Below are 8,107 nucleotides of genomic sequence, written 5' to 3' on the forward strand. Positions count from 1 at the left end.
GAGCTTTGGTGGCACAAACATTCAGATCAAAGCAACCATGAAAAGAATATAAACGCTCATTGTATAATCCAGACAAGTGGAAAAGGGGATGCATGCGACGGACAACGTGAACTCATGGAAAGGCCAGGAAGGAGGAGAAAACAAAAAGAACAAGATGCAAATTCCAAAGCTGGGGTCTCTCTGTCTCTCTGTCTCTGTCTCTCTGTCTCTCTGTGTCTCTGTATCTCTGTCTCTGTCTCTGTCTCTGTCTCTCTCTCTCTCTCTCACACACACACACACACACACACACACACACACACCGGGCTACTTCCTTGAAGTTGCCTGCAGCGCCACCTCTGGGCTGGAGGAGTGCATGGCAGCCTAGCTCTGGGCCCTAGAGCCACCTGCTCAGGTCTGGGATTCCCAAGGGCACAAGTGGCAGCAGCCTCACCACCTGGGTTCAGGCCTGGAAGGTCCACCTGACTACAGAGGACCCTGCCAAGAATTCCGAGAGGTGCAGGCCCCCCAGTCGTAAAGCAACGAAATGCTATAAAAAAAAAGAGTTTAATCGTGCACACGAGGCCAACATTGCCGTTAATTTATCGCTCCGCAAAATTAAAGCTGTTCTGGGTTTTGCCATCACTCATGGAGCGTGGAGTTATTTATTGGACACTGTCAGAGCTGAGGAGATCCGGAATTCAGGTCAGGGAAAGTCAAGTTTTACAAAGGCCTGTCTGAGTCCCCAGGGGCTAGATGGCTCGAGATGACATTCCTGGTTTTCATTGATGAACCAGGACGGCGACAATTACTGTGCTCACTTCCCTGATGAGAAAACCTAGGCTCTGGGGAGTTTGGGGGGACACGTGGCATGCTGAGATTTAGAGAACTCCATTGAGGAGATCTTGTGCTGTTAGGTGCGGAGTAGGTGTGAAGAAATCCACCCTGGTGGGTGGGTCCAGGGTAAGGAAGCAGCTGTGAGACCTCAGGACATGAGGAAACATGGTGGTTCGGAATGCACCTCGGTTGTAAGACTGGTGGACACAGCCTTCCCAGCAGCCTAGGCAGCTGCTTGCAGGGACCGAGGGTGAAAGTGGGGGCTGGGCAATCCTCTGGGCTCTAATTAGCCAGGTAATAAGGCTGTGTGTGTCAACATGCTGGGGCAACAGGCTGACTGTTCAGCAGCTGCCTAGGGTGGGGAGCTGGGCGAGGCCCATTGACTCGCCAATGGGCCGTGGAGCCCCAATGCTCCTATCCGCGGGGCTGGCAGCGGAGGCTAGCAGAGTAGGGACAGGAGGGGCACATGGTCCTCGCTAGCCCTCAGACTACCCTTCCACCTGAAGATCCTCTGTCACTGGGACTCATTACAGTTGCTAGGCAACTGCCAGATGTCAAGGTACCTCTACATCCGGTCCTCATGGCTGCAGTGGGAATCTTTGTCCACGAGTCCAGCACACTCGGCACTACTGTGCCTGGGCAAGTAACAGAGGGTCACTGGGAGCCACGTGGCCATTGCTTTTCCAAATCTCATTCCTGCACCAGCCAGCTACAAACCAGGATCCCTCTGCACAGGCAGGAGATGCTGCATGGCCTCAGGGAGCAGGAAGGAGAGAGGGAGATGCAAGCCGAGGGCTGCTGTGTGGCTTCCTGGTCCTGGCCTCTCTCTCGCTCTCTGGAATGTCTTGGATCTCAGGGTCACACTTCCTGTCCCTCTGAAGTGTGGTATGCTGGATGGCCGCTTGCTTTGGGGGTGGGGCTGGGGGGTGGAGCTTGGGTGGGGTGGGGGTGGGGGTGGGGGTGGAGCTTGGGTGGGCGTGGGGGTGCGGCTGGAGCTGAGGTGGACTGGGGGTGGAGCTGGGATGGGGGTGGAGCTGGGAATAGGGGTGGGGCTGGGGCGGGGGCGGGGCTGGGGTGTGGGAGAGAGCCCAGCAAAAGCCCTATTACTGACCCCCTACATGAGGCTCCACCCTCAGCTTGCTCTCCTTTTTCTTGGGGTTCCTTAAGCTGGCTTTGGCTAGATAAGACACCATTCTCCAACTCTCCCTCAGACACGTCCTCTATGAATCTGAGGTAGCGCCCTCTCTACCCCTGGCACCTTCCTGCTCCTGCCCACAGATCTGCATGCCCCCAGCTTACATCTCAATTTCTGCAGAATGCTCTGGCCTATCCTGCCCAGGCTCTACACCAAGATGCCACCAAGACACCCCATACAGAGAGCCTAAATTCTACCTGGGACTCACAAAGTGGCCTGAGCCACACGGGGACAGAATCATCGCTCTGGATCTGTGAGGTAGGCGTACCTCAGAGAAGGCTGGGAAGACCTTGATATTAGGGTGAAAATCCCAGAATGCACCGGTCTCTGGTTCTTGGAGTCTGCTTGGACTCCTCAGTCCAGAGCCTCCTTCTCCACCCTCCTACCTCTCTATGTCCAAGTCTTCAGCTCCCTTTGTCAGCAGATTGTCACCTAGCAAGTGCCGCCTGTTCACTCACAGTCTAGTGAATTTCAAAGACCAAGCAGGGAGACCCTTCCTTAATATCACCAAAAGCACACATCACAACCAGCAAAGCTAAGGAAGCCATGCTCTGTGTGTTTATTCACAGAAAAGCCATCTTCACAGCCAAACCAGTGACTACCAACTCGCCCTCTGCCCTCCATTTCTGTCCGTGCCAGGAACCTGAGCTACAGAGACTCACACTCAATACATCGCGGGAGTCAGGAACCAGTTTCCCTCTGTGCTGTGGCTCTGGACAGTACACCCTCCTTAACTGTAGCTTTGTACCCATGGCCCTTCTCCCCACTCCCAGCCCTCTCCTTCCTCTAATTCTGTGTAGAAACTCAGTTCTCACATCTAGGAGAGATCCTGACGTGTTCTTGATTCTTTGTCTGGCTTATTGCAGTTAGCATCGTGCCCTTCCGGTCCACTCACAGCGCCCTTCCAGTCTACTCGCCGCAGCCTTGCAAAGGAGAACCTTGTCTTTTTATTTTTTTAAAGGCTGAATAATAGTTCATCACCAGCATATATACCACAGTTTCCTCATCCACTCCGCTATGGATAGGTTGGTTCCTAGTGTGGGTTCTCTTCCACATGCTGACTGCATTTCTGTCAGATATAACAGGGAGTGGAATTGCTACATTACTTAACAGTTCTGTTACACATTTGGAGAAGCCTACAATACCATGGTGGTCCGCAGGTGAGGAACACTGGTCCTCACTTCATAATAAAAGTGTGCTCTCCTTTCATAAGAAGAGCTTTGGAGTCTCAGAGTGGTGAAACTGTGGTCGAGCATTTTATGACTTTGCAAAGTCTGTTGTGAACAGGATTCCTGCCTGACTCAGAGCACAGAAAATCTTCAACTCCAGACCCATGGCCTTTCCTCCCTGTACAAAAGTAGCCTTACCCATCCCTCAGAACTTAGATTTGCCTCTGTCACCTCAAACCTTTGCTCAACAAAATCTCTGCATGGCTCTGTCCATTTTTAAATATTTATTATTTGTTTGTTTGATTATTTATTATGTATTTAATATACATGAAAGCTTTGTCATCACAGACACCAGAAGAAGGCATCAGACATTATGAGCCACCATGCAGTTGCTGGGACTTGAACTCAGGACCTCTGGAAGAGCAGTCAGCGCTGAGCCATCTCTCCAGCCCTAAGCTTTTCAGGAGCATGACCTTTTAGGCAAGCGTGACTGTACTTTTCCACTTTAACTTCCAGTTTGGGTGTGTGTGTGTTGGGGAATGGGTAAATTAGCTGGCTTTCCCGGGGTCTGCTGGCTTTCCTGGGGGTCTGCTGCTTTCGGTTCGTTTTTTAGCGGAATTGAAGCTAACTCCAGGCGTCTTTGAAAAGGAGCCATCAGATTCTATTTGTATCACCTGTCCTAGCTGGCTCTTACTATATTCAGACTTGGTGGCAGGGCCCTTCTAACAAGCAATGTCCCCATGTGGTTGGGGCTGTCACTGCCCTCCCTGACTGCTGACAGTGCTGAGCATTTTCTTGTGTACTTATTGGCATTCATCTGTCTTTTGAAATCTGCCCTTTTGGGTCCTCTGCCCACTTTTTTTCGGTAAAATTTGTGTCTCCTTTCTGTTGTATTGACCGTATTTATTTTGGTCTTAAGTGATGTCTGGCTTTCAACTCCGCTCTCCAGGCCTGTTCAGAAGGCTCAGCCGGTGAAGTCACTCGCTGCCTACCTTGAGCTTGTTTGCTAGGACACACAGAGGACAGAAGGACTGACCTCCCATGTCCTGACCAGTCTTGCAACACACACACACACACACACACACACACACACACACACACACACACACACACACATAAATGCATACATCCAATGTAAGGAGTCCTCTGAATCCACAATGGCCTCTTCATCCTGTGGCTGTTTCCTGAGGGGTGCAGGAGCCTTTTGTCCTGATGCTCCTCACTCACTTGTAACTGTGTGTTACCTCAGTCTCCCACCTGCGAAGCCACGCCCCAGGCTGCCTCCTGAGGCTCTCTTCTATGAATTTCATTGGTTCCAGTCTCACATTTGTCACCTTCTGAGTTTATCTGGGCGCACGGTGTGATGACACAGGCCGGACGCACTTGTTACAGTGGTAGCTCACTTCCGGGCACCCAGTCACATTCTCTGTCATCACTGAGCTTCGTACCTAAAGGATGAGTTAACCTACAGATGGTGGTTAAGTTCCTCCTTTTATTTCCCTGGGGGTTTTGTGGGCTGGACATTTGGAAAGGCTCATATCGAGGGCTTCTGGCCCCATGTGGCATCTGCTTTGGCCACCATGTCCAAGGTGGTAGCTCTGTTCATGCTGGGGGCCTTGGACTGGTGGTCTCTCCTCACTACCCAGTATGCCTAGCTGCTCTCCTTGGGTCAAGGGAACAGACATCTTCCACATGATCTGCCCCTCAGGGCTGCTGTCTCTGGTCAGCCAAACAAAAGCCACAGGCTTGTCCGAACCTGGCCTCAGAACTTCCAGATGTCTTTCCTACCCTTAAAGTCAAACAAGTTACTACCCAAGGGCAGTGTAGACCTGGCAAGGAAGGGATCCAACTCTACACCCAGAGAAGTAAGGTGTTTGCTCCACCCTGGATCTGCCACACTCCTGGTTTAGTAAACCAGGTCCCAACTTCCTGGCTTCTCAGATGTCTGGGCTGAAGACTCTCACCCCTGCCCCAGACCTGGTTTAATTTGAACTGTCAATCTAATTAAATTAAATTAAAAAACAGTTAAGGGATTAGATAGACACACCTTTGGGTGTGTCTGTGAGGGTGTCTCCTGGGGGCATTAATTAAAGGAGGAAGACATCCGTGACAGGATGGCCTTATATGCATGGCCAGGTTCCAAACTGCACAACAGAAGAAAAGGAGGGATCCAGCGGAATGCCAGCATGCACGACTCTGCTTCCGGACTGTGGACTCAACATGGCCGCCTCTTGCTCCTGCTGACTGACTCTTCAACAGGGGCTGGCGTGTCTCCTCCAGCTGCGGCAAGCCCTTCTTCCTTGAGTTGTTCTTGTCAGATAGATTGCCACAACAAGGAAAGCAGCTAACTCAACCCAGGAGGAGAGTGGGGGTTAGGACTTCCAAGCCTATATCAAGGTCAGCAGTTGGTTCTCGGGTAGACTCTCTTATCTGAGCAGACTCTTCCCATGAGACTCCCTGCCTAGCGTGCGCCTGCTCCGCTGCTCCTTCCTGGCCTTGTTGCCCCTACAGCCTTCCCTCTCTCAAGCTTCCCATCTACACATGAAGAAAAGAGCCCTGCCTATCTAACAGTTAACCTCACGTGGCAAGGCAGTGTCAGCCTACACTAATGGGGTTGGGAAGGCCAGCGCTAATGGGGAGGACCAGACCGAACAGTTTGATGGTGGTGGTTTTGCCAGTGCAGAGGCTTGGAGGAGAGCGGAGGATGGGAATGGGACCTAGGGTGGTGTGTAGATGCGGGCAGATGCCCAGCATCGTTATCTGGGGCTGGCCACCTTTGCAATCCCACTGTTTACCCATAGGCAGGACAGAACCACCTCTTTGAATTGTCCTAAATCTGCATGTCCTGCTTGTGGGAGGTCCTGGGATACCCATCTCACGGCCACGTGGCAGAACTCTGTGCTTCCTGCAGGCTCTGGGCTAGAAGAGCCGATGTCAGAGGAGCCCAAGGAGCACGCTCACACCAGAAGAGCCCAAGGCGCATGCTCAGGCCAGAGGAGCACAAGTAGCATGCTCAATCTGCATCCTTCCGCAGGGTAGCCTGAGACCCAGCTTGGTTCTGAAAGACGAGGGAGGGGACACCATGGCTCTGCTGAGAGGGAATCGGGGCACTCAGCACAGGACACGGGTCAGGCCAGCAGAGGGAATCTGCAAGGTCTGTGAACTGCTGTAAAGGTGACTGTCCCAGCTCTACGTGGACCGTTAAATCACGTGGAACGCCTAGGATCCTGGCCCCATGGGAAGCCATGCCACACTTCCCATTCTCCAGCAGCCCCAGTAGGTTCTCTCAGTGGACAGCGGCAGTGTGGGTGGGTAGAATGGCCTAGGCCCTTAGGGTGTTCATTGGCCTTCAGTGAGTCCAGAGTCTGCTGGGGAGCAGCCGGGGACACCGCTGTGCATGGTAATGACACCGGCTGGCTCTCGTGGAAAGACGTGACATTGAGTACCCAGGAAATTCATTGTGGCTGCACACTGAATGTCAAATGAATCCGTAATGGCGGTAGAGCTGAGTTAAAATATTGTCCGTGTTTCAAATGACTTGGATTATAGAAAACCCACGTGGGTGAGAGGAGGGCTGGCTGTACCCACAGACAGACACGTATCAGGTATAGTTGGCTGGTAGGAAAGGAAGACACGAAGGGAGGCAACAGGTGTTGACTGGGCAGGCTCGCTCCGGGCTGGACTCACTCCAGGCACAGCTCAGAGCTCAGCCCTTAGCTCGGCTACGGTCTGACTTTCAGCCTCTTCCACTCACGATGTCTACATGCGTGATGACCCTCTATGCCTGATTCAGGGCGTCCACAGTCATGGGAGGTGCCTGAGATGATGGCCCACCTACATCCTGCAAGACTCAGGATCTCCTCTTACACACTGGAAAGTAACCTTGATGCTGAGGGCTCCTCCACTGGCCAGCTCCGGGCACTTCCACCTCCCAGTGTGCCTCAGCCCTCACTCTGGTGGTGTGGAGTCCTTGCAGAACCCAGACAACACCGGAAGCAGAGCTGGGAGAGGAGAGGGGCAGGACTGTTTTGAAGGTTATGCCTGTGCCTAGTCTGGCCTTGTGCCATCCTGTCTGTGTCTTCTGAAGTGTATTGCTTCATGTTCCTGCTGCAGATGCAGCCATTGTTGTCTCTGTGGCTTCTGCAGCTGGGCCACCCAAGTCCCCTGAACCATGAGTGAGAGCAAGCGTCTCCTCCCTTACACTATTCTGCTAGGTATTTGGATGACCAATGCAGGACCAATCCTCTTCCATCACACTATGTAGCCGGAGCTGGGACAAGGGCCAGTGGCCCCTCGTTCTCGGTTCCCCGGGGCAGGCTGGCTGCTTTGTGGTCCTTGTGACCTGCATATATATCACCTGTAGGTGGCCTTCCATCCTCCAGTCTTGAATGAGGCATGTGATGGTTTGTATTTGCTTGGGCTAAGGAGTGGTGCTACTAGGAGGTGTGGCCTTATTGGAGTGGGTGTGGCCTTGTTGGAGTGGGTGTGGCCTTGTCGGAGCAGGTGTGTCACCGTGGGCATGGGCTTAAGACTCATCCTAGCTGCCTGGAAGCCAGTATTCTGCAGGCAGCCTTCAGATGAAGATGTAGAACTCAGTTCCTCCTGCACCATGCCTGCCTGGATGCTGCCATGTTCCCGCCTTGATGATAATGGACTGAACCTCTGAACCTGTTAGCCAGCCCCAATTAAATGTCGTCCTTTATAAGACTTGCCTTGGTCATGGTGTCTGTTCATTGCAGTAAAACCCTGACTGAGACAGTGTGTCACCTCCCCCGTGAGGATCAGTTGAGGAAAAACTTCTCGCTTGCTTTCTTCCATTTCCAAGGAGGGAAAGACAGAGAAGGGAAGAGGGAGGGAGGGGGGGAGGACAATGGAGAGGAGAGAGACAGAGACACGAACACGGAGACACAGAGACAGAAACAGAGAGAGA

At 52.6% G+C, this 8,107-nt stretch overlaps 1 long non-coding RNA gene across 2 annotated transcripts; it reads left to right on the forward strand.

Annotated features, from left to right (window-relative positions):
• The first annotated feature begins 1,128 nt into the window (after positions 1–1,128).
• On the forward strand, positions 1,129–4,063 carry LOC148005486 (uncharacterized). 2 transcript variants are annotated; one of them, XR_015623519.1, is made up of 4 exons: positions 1,129–1,372; positions 1,519–1,698; positions 2,129–2,266; positions 2,578–4,063. It is a non-coding gene; the product is annotated as an uncharacterized LOC148005486 (long non-coding RNA). The 2 variants fall into 2 exon arrangements; XR_015623518.1 differs by lacking the exon at positions 1,129–1,372 and having other exon boundaries at positions 1,393–1,698.
• The last annotated feature ends 4,044 nt before the right edge of the window (positions 4,064–8,107 follow it).

The sequence above is a fragment of the Rattus norvegicus genome, chromosome 6 (genome assembly GCF_021556685.1).
Source record: "Rattus norvegicus strain SHRSP/BbbUtx chromosome 6, alternate assembly SHRSP_T2T, whole genome shotgun sequence".
In the NCBI taxonomy this organism is placed as follows: domain Eukaryota; kingdom Metazoa; phylum Chordata; class Mammalia; order Rodentia; family Muridae; genus Rattus; species Rattus norvegicus.